This window comes from Hyla sarda, unplaced genomic scaffold, assembly GCF_029499605.1.
Source record: "Hyla sarda isolate aHylSar1 unplaced genomic scaffold, aHylSar1.hap1 scaffold_2575, whole genome shotgun sequence".
NCBI classification, from domain to species: Eukaryota; Metazoa; Chordata; class Amphibia; order Anura; family Hylidae; genus Hyla; species Hyla sarda.
This window is the reverse complement of record NW_026609263.1, coordinates 22543-36795: the sequence shown is the minus strand read 5'-3', so window position 1 is coordinate 36795 and position 14253 is coordinate 22543. Positions and strand designations below refer to the sequence as shown.

General features: G+C 46.3%; 7 non-coding genes across 7 annotated transcripts; all 7 read right to left on the bottom strand.

Annotated features, from left to right (window-relative positions):
• Positions 1–132: 132 nt before the first annotated feature.
• Positions 133–327, bottom strand: LOC130324047 (U2 spliceosomal RNA). Its single transcript, XR_008869198.1, has one exon. It is a non-coding gene; the product is annotated as a U2 spliceosomal RNA (small nuclear RNA).
• Positions 328–2425: 2098 nt separating this feature from the next.
• LOC130324046 (U2 spliceosomal RNA) lies at positions 2426–2616 on the bottom strand. The gene has a single exon (XR_008869197.1). It is a non-coding gene; the product is annotated as a U2 spliceosomal RNA (small nuclear RNA).
• A 2084-nt stretch (positions 2617–4700) lies between these two features.
• On the bottom strand, positions 4701–4891 carry LOC130324044 (U2 spliceosomal RNA). Its single transcript, XR_008869195.1, has one exon. It is a non-coding gene; the product is annotated as a U2 spliceosomal RNA (small nuclear RNA).
• A 2083-nt stretch (positions 4892–6974) lies between these two features.
• LOC130324043 (U2 spliceosomal RNA) lies at positions 6975–7165 on the bottom strand. Its single transcript, XR_008869194.1, has one exon. It is a non-coding gene; the product is annotated as a U2 spliceosomal RNA (small nuclear RNA).
• A 2078-nt stretch (positions 7166–9243) lies between these two features.
• On the bottom strand, positions 9244–9434 carry LOC130324041 (U2 spliceosomal RNA). Its single transcript, XR_008869193.1, has one exon. It is a non-coding gene; the product is annotated as a U2 spliceosomal RNA (small nuclear RNA).
• A 2085-nt stretch (positions 9435–11519) lies between these two features.
• LOC130324040 (U2 spliceosomal RNA) lies at positions 11520–11710 on the bottom strand. The gene has a single exon (XR_008869192.1). It is a non-coding gene; the product is annotated as a U2 spliceosomal RNA (small nuclear RNA).
• A 2073-nt stretch (positions 11711–13783) lies between these two features.
• Positions 13784–13974, bottom strand: LOC130324039 (U2 spliceosomal RNA). The gene has a single exon (XR_008869191.1). It is a non-coding gene; the product is annotated as a U2 spliceosomal RNA (small nuclear RNA).
• Between the last annotated feature and the right edge of the window lie 279 nt (positions 13975–14253).

Genomic DNA, 14253 nt, shown 5'->3' with positions numbered 1-14253 from the left:
ATCAGAAGCAGCAGCAGCACCACCTTTTGTTTTTTGGCTGCAGCAGCAGCAAGGCCCACAGGGCTGGCTAGCTGGCTAGCCAGCAAGCAGGTAGCAATGAAAGTAGGAATCTTTCTTTTTAACCCTGTAAGGGGGTGGTGCACTGTACCCGAAGATACTGCCATATCGGGTCAATGCATAGGGCGACGGAAGCAAGCTTCGAAATCGGCCCCCGTTCTTTTTCAAAATCCATTTAATATATGGTCCCCAGATAGGGGACGTATCAGATATTAAACTGATAAGAAACAGATACTACACTTGATCTTAGCCAAAAGGCCGAGAAGCGATAACCGTGAAAGGGGCGGGCCCAACAAGGTCCCCTTCATGGGCACTATCACTGCTTGCTGTCAGGGAGGCTGCCAGACAATTTTCCATGCACACTCTGGGCTGGGGGGCAGTCAACCACCAGTACACACAGCAGAACCTAAACCCCTACCATTATTGCTAAGCAGCAAGACAGGGGCCCATTGCACTCCCACGGGGCCTTTTTAAATGCAATCCATACCGGATTTGCCAGGAACCCTTCTTACTCCTCCTACTTGCATGTGACACTGTGGCTTAGGATCTGCATAGGAAACACACACACAAGCACACACCTACCTTTGTTGCCTGCAGATGCCTCCTTGCTGTCCCCAAACGGTATCAAACCAACACCCACGGGAAGCTGTAAGCATAGAGGACATGCCTGCACCCCATTGGACTTACCTGTGTGGGTTAAATCCGGGTTATTTGACAACCTATGGCGGTGATGGTTCTGCTCAGGCAGAGCAGTGCTGATGCTCCTCATAAAGCTGTCGCTGCTGTGAAGGTTCTAGGTGACATCACAAATCCCTATGGTAACATACACAACAAAGCTGGGTTGTTGTTGTTTACACTCTGCAAGGCCTGTGGAAGTGAGTGACATCATAGCACTGTAGTTCTGAGGGTTCTAGATGGATGCAACAATCTCCTGTTGCTTCTATGAAGGCCATAATAGACGACATCACCAAACAGCTCCATAGTCAACATACACAGCAAAGGAGAGATGTTGTTTACACCTAGTGATGTCAGTGGATTGAGTGACATCACAGCACAGTGCTAAGGCTCCTGGGCCTGGACACAGCAGCGGCTGCAATATCTCAACGGAGAATACGTTTATATATATGTGTGTGTGTGCGCGTATATATATATATATATATATATATATATATATATATATATATATATATATATTTCTCCGCCGAAATCACTTTTAAACCCATTTCCACCTTTTTTCCCTTCTCTTCCTCTTACTTTTTTTTCACGTTTTTTTACGTTTTTCCTCCTTTTCGCCTCTTTTCTGGGCGTATTATTCTTCTTTTTCTTCTTTTTTTTCGTCTAATGCATACCCCATCAGTGCAGCAATGCTTATTCAATACCGCCAGCAGATGGAGACACTGGGGGATAATTTTCTAAGGATTTATACTGATTTTTCCTGTCTGAATTTGTCGCACAGAAAGTTGCAGGCCAAATATGTGTGACATTTCTGCGACTTTAGCTTCTAGAGCATTTTTACAACATTATACATAGGTGCTGAATACATAAAAAGCGACTGTTCAGCGACAGACAAGTCGCATCGGCTGAAAGTAGGCCAGAATGTCAGTCCATGTTGGAGCAGGTTTAGATACAGTCTAAAGTATAGATCTCAAAGTCTGTGCACAGAATTTAGCAAGGGCCTCGCACCTTCTGATGCATCAGGTAGGTGCACAATAGCATAGCCTAACCCTCTGTACTTTGGTCTATATTGATGCGGGACATAGACAGCCAGCTGATGACCAATCCATTAGTGCAATGGATGGCTGGAGCATTTGTCTTTGCCTTTGCAATACCACAGAAGCAATGCATGGTCAATGTACAGCAATGACACACCTGTGTGAACAGCCAGGAGACCCCCCCCCCCCCCCCCCCCCCATGTTATGTTACATAGTTACATAGTTAGTACGGTCGAAAAAAGACATATGTCCATCAAGTTCAACCAGGGAATTAAGGGGTAGGGGTGTGGCGCGATATTGGGGAAGGGATGAGATTTTATATTTCTTCATAAGCATTAATCTTATTTTGTCAATTAGGAACATTCAGCACCCACCCGCTATCAAGGCAGCTGCCTATCATGTCATGCCCTACCTGCACAGGTGTGCTGGCTACTCAAATGATCCAATTAAGGAGGCCATTTAGTCAGCAGCAGCAGAAGTCCTGTGCCTGGACGCTCCAACAGCGGCCAGACACAAGCAGAAGCAGCAGAAGCAGCAGCACCACCTTTTGTTTTTTGGCTGCAGCAGCAGCAAGGGCCCACAGGGCTGGCTAGCTGCTAGCCAGCAAGCAGGTAGCAATGAAAGTAGGAATCTTTCTTTTTACCCTGTAAGGGGGTGAGCCTGACCCTGTACCCGAAGATACTGCCATATCGGGTCAATGCATAGGGCGACGGAAGCAAGCTTCGAAATCGGCCCCCGTTCTCAAAAATCCATTTAATATATGGTCCCCAGATAGGGGACGTATCAGATATTAAACTGATAAGAACAGATACTACACTTGATCTTAGCCAAAAGGCCGAGAAGCGATAACCGTGAAAGGGGCGGGCCCAACAAGGTCCCCTTCATGGGCACTATCACTGCTTGCTGTCAGGGAGGCTGCCAGACAATTTTCCATGCACACTCTGGGCTGGGGGGCAGTCAACCACCAGTACACACAGCAGAACCTAAACCCATACCATTATTGCTAAGCAGCAAGACAGGGGCCCATTGCACTCCCACGGGGCCTTTTTAAATGCAATCCATAACCCGGATTTGCCAGGAACCCTTCTTACTCCTCCTACTTGCATGTGACACTGGGCTTAGGATCTGCATAGGAAACACACACACAAGCACACACCTACCTTTGTTGCCTGCAGATGCCTCCTTGGCTGTCCCCAAACGGTATCAAACCAACACCCACGGGAAGCTGTAAGCATAGAGGACATGCCTGCACCCCATTGGACTTACCTGTGTGGGTTAAATCCGGGTTATTTGACAACCTATGGCGGTGATGGTTCTGCTCAGGCAGAGCAGTGCTGATGCTCCTCATAAAGCTGTCGCTGCTGTGAAGGTTCTAGGTGACATCACAAATCCCTATGGTTACATACACAACAAAGCTGGGTTGTTGTTGTTTACACTCTGCAAGGCCTGTGGAAGTGAGTGACATCATAGCACTGTAGTTCTGAGGGTTCTAGATGGATGCAACAATCTCCTGTTGCTTCTATGAAGGCCATAATAGACGACATCACCAAACAGCTCCATAGTCACATACACAGCAAAGGAGAGATGTTGTTTACACCTAGTGATGTCAGTGGTATTGAGTGACATCACAGCACAGTGCTAAGGCTCCTGGGCCTGGACACAGCAGCGGCTGCAATATCTCAACGGAGAATACGTTTATATATATGTGTGTGTGTGCGCGTATATATATATATATATATATATATATATATATATATATATATATTTCTCCGGCCGAATCACTTTTAAACCCATTTCCACCTTTTTTTCCCTTCTCTTCCTCTTACTTTTTTTTCAAGTTTTTTTACGTTTTTCTCCTTTTCGCCTCTTTTCTGGCGTATTATTCTTCTTTTTCTTCTTTTTTTCGTCTAATGCATACCCCATCAGTGCAGCAATGCTTATTCAATACCGCCAGCAGATGGAGACACTGGGGAATAATTTTCTAAGGATTTATACTGATTTTTCCTGTCTGAATTTGTCGCACAGAAAGTTGGCAGGCCAAATATGTGTGACATTTCTGCGACTTTAGCTTCTAGAGCATTTTTACAACATTATACATAGGTGCTGAATACATAAAAAGCGACTGTTCAGCGACAGACAAGTCGCATCGGCTGAAAGTAGGCCAGAATGTCAGTCCATGTTGGAGCAGGTTTAGATACAGTCTAAAGTATAGATCTCAAAGTCTGTGCACAGAATTTAGCAAGGGCCTCGCACCTTCTGATGCATCAGGTAGGTGCACAATAGCATAGCCTAACCCTCTGTACTTGGTCTATATTGATGCGGGACATAGACAGCCAGCTGATGACCAATCCATTAGTGCAATGGATGGCTGGAAGCATTTGTCTTTGCCTTTGCAATACCACAGAAGCAATGCATGGTCAATGTACAGCAATGACACACCTGTGTGAACAGCCAGGAGACCCCCCCCCCCCCCCCCCATGTTATGTTACATAGTTACATAGTTAGTACGGTCGAAAAAAGACATATGTCCATCAAGTTCAACCAGGGAATTAAGGGGTAGGGGTGTGGCGCGATATTGGGGAAGGGATGAGATTTTATATTTCTTCATAAGCATTAATCTTATTTTGTCAATTAGGAACATTCAGCACCCACCCGCTATCAAGGCAGCTGCCTATCATGTCATGCCCTACCTGCACAGGTGTGCTGGCTACTCAAATGATCCAATTAAGGAGGCCATTTAGTCAGCAGCAGCAGAAGTCCTGTGCCTGGACGCTCCAACAGCGGCCAGACACAAGCAGAAGCAGCAGAAGCAGCAGCACCACCTTTTGTTTTTTGGCTGCAGCAGCAGCAAGGCCCACAGGGCTGGCTAGCTGGCTAGCCAGCAAGCAGGTAGCAATGAAAGTAGGAATCTTTCTTTTTAACCCTGTAAGGGGGTGGTGCACTGTACCCGAAGATACTGCCATATCGGGTCAATGCATAGGGCGACGGAAGCAAGCTTCGAAATCGGCCCCCGTTCTCAAAAATCCATTTAATATATGGTCCCCAGATAGGGGACGTATCAGATATTAAACTGATAAGAACAGATACTACACTTGATCTTAGCCAAAAGGCCGAGAAGCGATAACCGTGAAAGGGGCGGGCCCAACAAGGTCCCCTTCATGGGCACTATCACTGCTTGCTGTCAGGGAGGCTGCCAGACAATTTTCCATGCACACTCTGGGCTGGGGGGCAGTCAACCACCAGTACACACAGCAGAACCTAAACCCATACCATTATTGCTAAGCAGCAAGACAGGGGCCCATTGCACTCCCACGGGGCCTTTTTAAATGCAATCCATAACCCGGATTTGCCAGGAACCCTTCTTACTCCTCCTACTTGCATGTGACACTGGGCTTAGGATCTGCATAGGAAACACACACACAAGCACACACCTACCTTTGTTGCCTGCAGATGCCTCCTTGGCTGTCCCCAAACGGTATCAAACCAACACCCACGGGAAGCTGTAAGCATAGAGGACATGCCTGCACCCCATTGGACTTACCTGTGTGGGTTAAATCCGGGTTATTTGACAACCTATGGCGGTGATGGTTCTGCTCAGGCAGAGCAGTGCTGATGCTCCTCATAAAGCTGTCGCTGCTGTGAAGGTTCTAGGTGACATCACAAATCCCTATGGTTACATACACAACAAAGCTGGGTTGTTGTTGTTTACACTCTGCAAGGCCTGTGGAAGTGAGTGACATCATAGCACTGTAGTTCTGAGGGTTCTAGATGGATGCAACAATCTCCTGTTGCTTCTATGAAGGCCATAATAGACGACATCACCAAACAGCTCCATAGTCACATACACAGCAAAGGAGAGATGTTGTTTACACCTAGTGATGTCAGTGGTATTGAGTGACATCACAGCACAGTGCTAAGGCTCCTGGGCCTGGACACAGCAGCGGCTGCAATATCTCAACGGAGAATACGTTTATATCTATGTGTGTGTGTGCGCATATATATTTATATATATATATATATATATATATATATATATATAATTCTCCGCCGAAATCACTTTTAAACCCATTTCCACCTTTTTTTCCCTTCTCTTCCTCTTACTTTTTTTTCACGTTTTTTTACGTTTTTCTCCTTTTCGCCTCTTTTCTGGGCGTATTATTCTTCTTTTTCTTCTTTTTTTTCGTCTAATGCATACCCCATCAGTGCAGCAATGCTTATTCAATACCGCCAGCAGATGGAGACACTGGGGGATAATTTTCTAAGGATTTATACTGATTTTTCCTGTCTGAATTTGTCGCACAGAAAGTTGCAGGCCAAATATGTGTGACATTTCTGCGACTTTAGCTTCTAGAGCATTTTTACAACATTATACATAGGTGCTGAATACATAAAAAGCGACTGTTCAGCGACAGACAAGTCGCATCGGCTGAAAGTAGGCCAGAATGTCAGTCCATGTTGGAGCAGGTTTAGATACAGTCTAAAGTATAGATCTCAAAGTCTGTGCACAGAATTTAGCAAGGGCCTCGCACCTTCTGATGCATCAGGTAGGTGCACAATAGCATAGCCTAACCCTCTGTACTTTGGTCTATATTGATGCGGGACATAGACAGCCAGCTGATGACCAATCCATTAGTGCAATGGATGGCTGGAAGCATTTGTCTTTGCCTTTGCAATACCACAGAAGCAATGCATGGTCAATGTACAGCAATGACACACCTGTGTGAACAGCCAGGAGACCCCCCCCCCCCCCCATGTTATGTTACATAGTTACATAGTTAGTACGGTCGAAAAAAGACATATGTCCATCAAGTTCAACCAGGGAATTAAGGGGTAGGGGTGTGGCGCGATATTGGGGAAGGGATGAGATTTTATATTTCTTCATAAGCATTAATCTTATTTTGTCAATTAGGAACATTCAGCACCCACCCGCTATCAAGGCAGCTGCCTATCATGTCATGCCCTACCTGCACAGGTGTGCTGGCTACTCAAATGATCCAATTAAGGAGGCCATTTAGTCAGCAGCAGCAGAAGTCCTGTGCCTGGACGCTCCAACAGCGGCCAGACACAAGCAGAAGCAGCAGAAGCAGCAGCACCACCTTTTGTTTTTTGGCTGCAGCAGCAGCAAGGCCCACAGGGCTGGCTAGCTGGCTAGCCAGCAAGCAGGTAGCAATGAAAGTAGGAATCTTTCTTTTTAACCCTGTAAGGGGGTGGTGCACTGTACCCGAAGATACTGCCATATCGGGTCAATGCATAGGGCGACGGAAGCAAGCTTCGAAATCGGCCCCCGTTCTCAAAAATCCATTTAATATATGGTCCCCAGATAGGGGACGTATCAGATATTAAACTGATAAGAACAGATACTACACTTGATCTTAGCCAAAAGGCCGAGAAGCGATAACCGTGAAAGGGGCGGGCCCAACAAGGTCCCCTTCATGGGCACTATCACTGCTTGCTGTCAGGGAGGCTGCCAGACAATTTTCCATGCACACTCTGGGCTGGGGGGCAGTCAACCACCAGTACACACAGCAGAACCTAAACCCATACCATTATTGCTAAGCAGCAAGACAGGGGCCCATTGCACTCCCACGGGGCCTTTTTAAATGCAATCCATAACCCGGATTTGCCAGGAACCCTTCTTACTCCTCCTACTTGCATGTGACACTGGGCTTAGGATCTGCATAGGAAACACACACACAAGCACACACCTACCTTTGTTGCCTGCAGATGCCTCCTTGGCTGTCCCCAAACGGTATCAAACCAACACCCACGGGAAGCTGTAAGCATAGAGGACATGCCTGCACCCCATTGGACTTACCTGTGTGGGTTAAATCCGGGTTATTTGACAACCTATGGCGGTGATGGTTCTGCTCAGGCAGAGCAGTGCTGATGCTCCTCATAAAGCTGTCGCTGCTGTGAAGGTTCTAGGTGACATCACAAATCCCTATGGTTACATACACAACAAAGCTGGGTTGTTGTTGTTTACACTCTGCAAGGCCTGTGGAAGTGAGTGACATCATAGCACTGTAGTTCTGAGGGTTCTAGATGGATGCAACAATCTCCTGTTGCTTCTATGAAGGCCATAATAGACGACATCACCAAACAGCTCCATAGTCACATACACAGCAAAGGAGAGATGTTGTTTACACCTAGTGATGTCAGTGGTATTGAGTGACATCACAGCACAGTGCTAAGGCTCCTGGGCCTGGACACAGCAGCGGCTGCAATATCTCAACGGAGAATACGTTTATATATATGTGTGTGTGTGCGCGTATATATATATATATATATATATATATATATATATATTTCTCCGCCGAAATCACTTTTAAACCCATTTCCACCTTTTTTTCCCTTCTCTTCCTCTTACTTTTTTTTCACGTTTTTTTACGTTTTTCTCCTTTTCGCCTCTTTTCTGGGCGTATTATTCTTCTTTTTCTTCTTTTTTTTCGTCTAATGCATACCCCATCAGTGCAGCAATGCTTATTCAATACCGCCAGCAGATGGAGACACTGGGGGATAATTTTCTAAGGATTTATACTGATTTTTCCTGTCTGAATTTGTCGCACAGAAAGTTGCAGGCCAAATATGTGTGACATTTCTGCGACTTTAGCTTCTAGAGCATTTTTACAACATTATACATAGGTGCTGAATACATAAAAAGCGACTGTTCAGCGACAGACAAGTCGCATCGGCTGAAAGTAGGCCAGAATGTCAGTCCATGTTGGAGCAGGTTTAGATACAGTCTAAAGTATAGATCTCAAAGTCTGTGCACAGAATTTAGCAAGGGCCTCGCACCTTCTGATGCATCAGGTAGGTGCACAATAGCATAGCCTAACCCTCTGTACTTTGGTCTATATTGATGCGGGACATAGACAGCCAGCTGATGACCAATCCATTAGTGCAATGGATGGCTGGAAGCATTTGTCTTTGCCTTTGCAATACCACAGAAGCAATGCATGGTCAATGTACAGCAATGACACACCTGTGTGAACAGCCAGGAGACACCCCCCCCCCCCCCCCATGTTATGTTACATAGCTACATAGTTAGTACGGTCGAAAAAAGACATATGTCCATCAAGTTCAACCAGGGAATTAAGGGGTAGGGGTGTGGCGCGATATTGGGGAAGGGATGAGATTTTATATTTCTTCATAAGCATTAATCTTATTTTGTCAATTAGGAACATTCAGCACCCACCCGCTATCAAGGCAGCTGCCTATCATGTCATGCCCTACCTGCACAGGTGTGCTGGCTACTCAAATGATCCAATTAAGGAGGCCATTTAGTCAGCAGCAGCAGAAGTCCTGTGCCTGGACGCTCCAACAGCGGCCAGACACAAGCAGAAGCAGCAGAAGCAGCAGCACCACCTTTTGTTTTTTGGCTGCAGCAGCAGCAAGGCCCACAGGGCTGGCTAGCTGGCTAGCCAGCAAGCAGGTAGCAATGAAAGTAGGAATCTTTCTTTTTAACCCTGTAAGGGGGTGGTGCACTGTACCCGAAGATACTGCCATATCGGGTCAATGCATAGGGCGACGGAAGCAAGCTTCGAAATCGGCCCCCGTTCTCAAAAATCCATTTAATATATGGTCCCCAGATAGGGGACGTATCAGATATTAAACTGATAAGAACAGATACTACACTTGATCTTAGCCAAAAGGCCGAGAAGCGATAACCGTGAAAGGGGCGGGCCCAACAAGGTCCCCTTCATGGGCACTATCACTGCTTGCTGTCAGGGAGGCTGCCAGACAATTTTCCATGCACACTCTGGGCTGGGGGGCAGTCAACCACCAGTACACACAGCAGAACCTAAACCCATACCATTATTGCTAAGCAGCAAGACAGGGGCCCATTGCACTCCCACGGGGCCTTTTTAAATGCAATCCATAACCCGGATTTGCCAGGAACCCTTCTTACTCCTCCTACTTGCATGTGACACTGGGCTTAGGATCTGCATAGGAAACACACACACAAGCACACACCTACCTTTGTTGCCTGCAGATGCCTCCTTGGCTGTCCCCAAACGGTATCAAACCAACACCCACGGGAAGCTGTAAGCATAGAGGACATGCCTGCACCCCATTGGACTTACCTGTGTGGGTTAAATCCGGGTTATTTGACAACCTATGGCGGTGATGGTTCTGCTCAGGCAGAGCAGTGCTGATGCTCCTCATAAAGCTGTCGCTGCTGTGAAGGTTCTAGGTGACATCACAAATCCCTATGGTTACATACACAACAAAGCTGGGTTGTTGTTGTTTACACTCTGCAAGGCCTGTGGAAGTGAGTGACATCATAGCACTGTAGTTCTGAGGGTTCTAGATGGATGCAACAATCTCCTGTTGCTTCTATGAAGGCCATAATAGACGACATCACCAAACAGCTCCATAGTCACATACACAGCAAAGGAGAGATGTTGTTTACACCTAGTGATGTCAGTGGTATTGAGTGACATCACAGCACAGTGCTAAGGCTCCTGGGCCTGGACACAGCAGCGGCTGCAATATCTCAACGGAGAATACGTTTATATATATGTGTGTGTGTGCGCGTATATATATATATATATATATATATATATATATATATATATATATTTCTCCGCCGAAATCACTTTTAAACCCATTTCCACCTTTTTTTCCCTTCTCTTCCTCTTACTTTTTTTTCACGTTTTTTTACGTTTTTCTCCTTTTCGCCTCTTTTCTGGGCGTATTATTCTTCTTTTTCTTCTTTTTTTTCGTCTAATGCATACCCCATCAGTGCAGCAATGCTTATTCAATACCGCCAGCAGATGGAGACACTGGGGGATAATTTTCTAAGGATTTATACTGATTTTTCCTGTCTGAATTTGTCGCACAGAAAGTTGCAGGCCAAATATGTGTGACATTTCTGCGACTTTAGCTTCTAGAGCATTTTTACAACATTATACATAGGTGCTGAATACATAAAAAGCGACTGTTCAGCGACAGACAAGTCGCATCGGCTGAAAGTAGGCCAGAATGTCAGTCCATGTTGGAGCAGGTTTAGATACAGTCTAAAGTATAGATCTCAAAGTCTGTGCACAGAATTTAGCAAGGGCCTCGCACCTTCTGATGCATCAGGTAGGTGCACAATAGCATAGCCTAACCCTCTGTACTTTGGTCTATATTGATGCGGGACATAGACAGCCAGCTGATGACCAATCCATTAGTGCAATGGATGGCTGGAAGCATTTGTCTTTGCCTTTGCAATACCACAGAAGCAATGCATGGTCAATGTACAGCAATGACACACCTGTGTGAACAGCCAGGAGACCCCCCCCCCCCCCCCCATGTTATGTTACATAGTTACATAGTTAGTACGGTCGAAAAAAGACATATGTCCATCAAGTTCAACCAGGGAATTAAGGGGTAGGGGTGTGGCGCGATATTGGGGAAGGGATGAGATTTTATATTTCTTCATAAGCATTAATCTTATTTTGTCAATTAGGAACATTCAGCACCCACCCGCTATCAAGGCAGCTGCCTATCATGTCATGCCCTACCTGCACAGGTGTGCTGGCTACTCAAATGATCCAATTAAGGAGGCCATTTAGTCAGCAGCAGCAGAAGTCCTGTGCCTGGACGCTCCAACAGCGGCCAGACACAAGCAGAAGCAGCAGAAGCAGCAGCACCACCTTTTGTTTTTTGGCTGCAGCAGCAGCAAGGCCCACAGGGCTGGCTAGCTGGCTAGCCAGCAAGCAGGTAGCAATGAAAGTAGGAATCTTTCTTTTTAACCCTGTAAGGGGGTGGTGCACTGTACCCGAAGATACTGCCATATCGGGTCAATGCATAGGGCGACGGAAGCAAGCTTCGAAATCGGCCCCCGTTCTCAAAAATCCATTTAATATATGGTCCCCAGATAGGGGACGTATCAGATATTAAACTGATAAGAACAGATACTACACTTGATCTTAGCCAAAAGGCCGAGAAGCGATAACCGTGAAAGGGGCGGGCCCAACAAGGTCCCCTTCATGGGCACTATCACTGCTTGCTGTCAGGGAGGCTGCCAGACAATTTTCCATGCACACTCTGGGCTGGGGGGCAGTCAACCACCAGTACACACAGCAGAACCTAAACCCATACCATTATTGCTAAGCAGCAAGACAGGGGCCCATTGCACTCCCACGGGGCCTTTTTAAATGCAATCCATAACCCGGATTTGCCAGGAACCCTTCTTACTCCTCCTACTTGCATGTGACACTGGGCTTAGGATCTGCATAGGAAACACACACACAAGCACACACCTACCTTTGTTGCCTGCAGATGCCTCCTTGGCTGTCCCCAAACGGTATCAAACCAACACCCACGGGAAGCTGTAAGCATAGAGGACATGCCTGCACCCCATTGGACTTACCTGTGTGGGTTAAATCCGGGTTATTTGACAACCTATGGCGGTGATGGTTCTGCTCAGGCAGAGCAGTGCTGATGCTCCTCATAAAGCTGTCGCTGCTGTGAAGGTTCTAGGTGACATCACAAATCCCTATGGTTACATACACAACAAAGCTGGGTTGTTGTTGTTTACACTCTGCAAGGCCTGTGGAAGTGAGTGACATCATAGCACTGTAGTTCTGAGGGTTCTAGATGGATGCAACAATCTCCTGTTGCTTCTATGAAGGCCATAATAGACGACATCACCAAACAGCTCCATAGTCACATACACAGCAAAGGAGAGATGTTGTTTACACCTAGTGATGTCAGTGGTATTGAGTGACATCACAGCACAGTGCTAAGGCTCCTGGGCCTGGACACAGCAGCGGCTGCAATATCTCAACGGAGAATACGTTTATATATATGTGTGTGTGTGCGCGTATATATATATATATATATATATATATATATTTCTCCGCCGAAATCACTTTTAAACCCATTTCCACCTTTTTTTCCCTTCTCTTCCTCTTACTTTTTTTTCACGTTTTTTTACGTTTTTCTCCTTTTCGCCTCTTTTCTGGGCGTATTATTCTTCTTTTTCTTCTTTTTTTTCGTCTAATGCATACCCCATCAGTGCAGCAATGCTTATTCAATACCGCCAGCAGATGGAGACACTGGGGGATAATTTTCTAAGGATTTATACTGATTTTTCCTGTCTGAATTTGTCGCACAGAAAGTTGCAGGCCAAATATGTGTGACATTTCTGCGACTTTAGCTTCTAGAGCATTTTTACAACATTATACATAGGTGCTGAATACATAAAAAGCGACTGTTCAGCGACAGACAAGTCGCATCGGCTGAAAGTAGGCCAGAATGTCAGTCCATGTTGGAGCAGGTTTAGATACAGTCTAAAGTATAGATCTCAAAGTCTGTGCACAGAATTTAGCAAGGGCCTCGCACCTTCTGATGCATCAGGTAGGTGCACAATAGCATAGCCTAACCCTCTGTACTTTGGTCTATATTGATGCGGGACATAGACAGCCAGCTGATGACCAATCCATTAGTGCAATGGATGGCTGGAAGCATTTGTCTTTGCCTTTGCAATACCACAGAAGCAATGCATGGTCAATGTACAGCAATGACACACCTGTGTGAACAGCCAGGAGACCCCCCCCCCCCCCCCCCCATGTTATGTTACATAGTTACATAGTTAGTACGGTCGAAAAAAGACATATGTCCATCAAGTTCAACCAGGGAATTAAGGGGTAGGGGTGTGGCGCGATATTGGGGAAGGGATGAGATTTTATATTTCTTCATAAGCATTAATCTTATTTTGTCAATTAGGAACATTCAGCACCCACCCGCTATCAAGGCAGCTGCCTATCATGTCATGCCCTACCTGCACAGGTGTGCTGGCTACTCAAATGATCCAATTAAGGAGGCCATTTAGTCAGCAGCAGCAGAAGTCCTGTGCCTGGACGCTCCAACAGCGGCCAGACACAAGCAGAAGCAGCAGAAGCAGCAGCACCACCTTTTGTTTTTTGGCTGCAGCAGCAGCAAGGCCCACAGGGCTGGCTAGCTGGCTAGCCAGCAAGCAGGTAGCAATGAAAGTAGGAATCTTTCTTTTTAACCCTGTAAGGGGGTGGTGCACTGTACCCGAAGATACTGCCATATCGGGTCAATGCATAGGGCGACGGAAGCAAGCTTCGAAATCGGCCCCCGTTCTCAAAAATCCATTTAATATATGGTCCCCAGATAGGGGACGTATCAGATATTAAACTGATAAGAACAGATACTACACTTGATCTTAGCCAAAAGGCCGAGAAGCGATAACCGTGAAAGGGGCGGGCCCAACAAGGTCCCCTTCATGGGCACTATCACTGCTTGCTGTCAGGGAGGCTGCCAGACAATTTTCCATGCACACTCTGGGCTGGGGGGCAGTCAACCACCAGTACACACAGCAGAACCTAAACCCATACCATTATTGCTAAGCAGCAAGACAGGGGCCCATTGCACTCCCACGGGGCCTTTTTAAATGCAATCCATAACCCGGATTTGCCAGGAACCCTTCTTACTCCTCCTACTTGCATGTGACACTGGGCTTAGGATC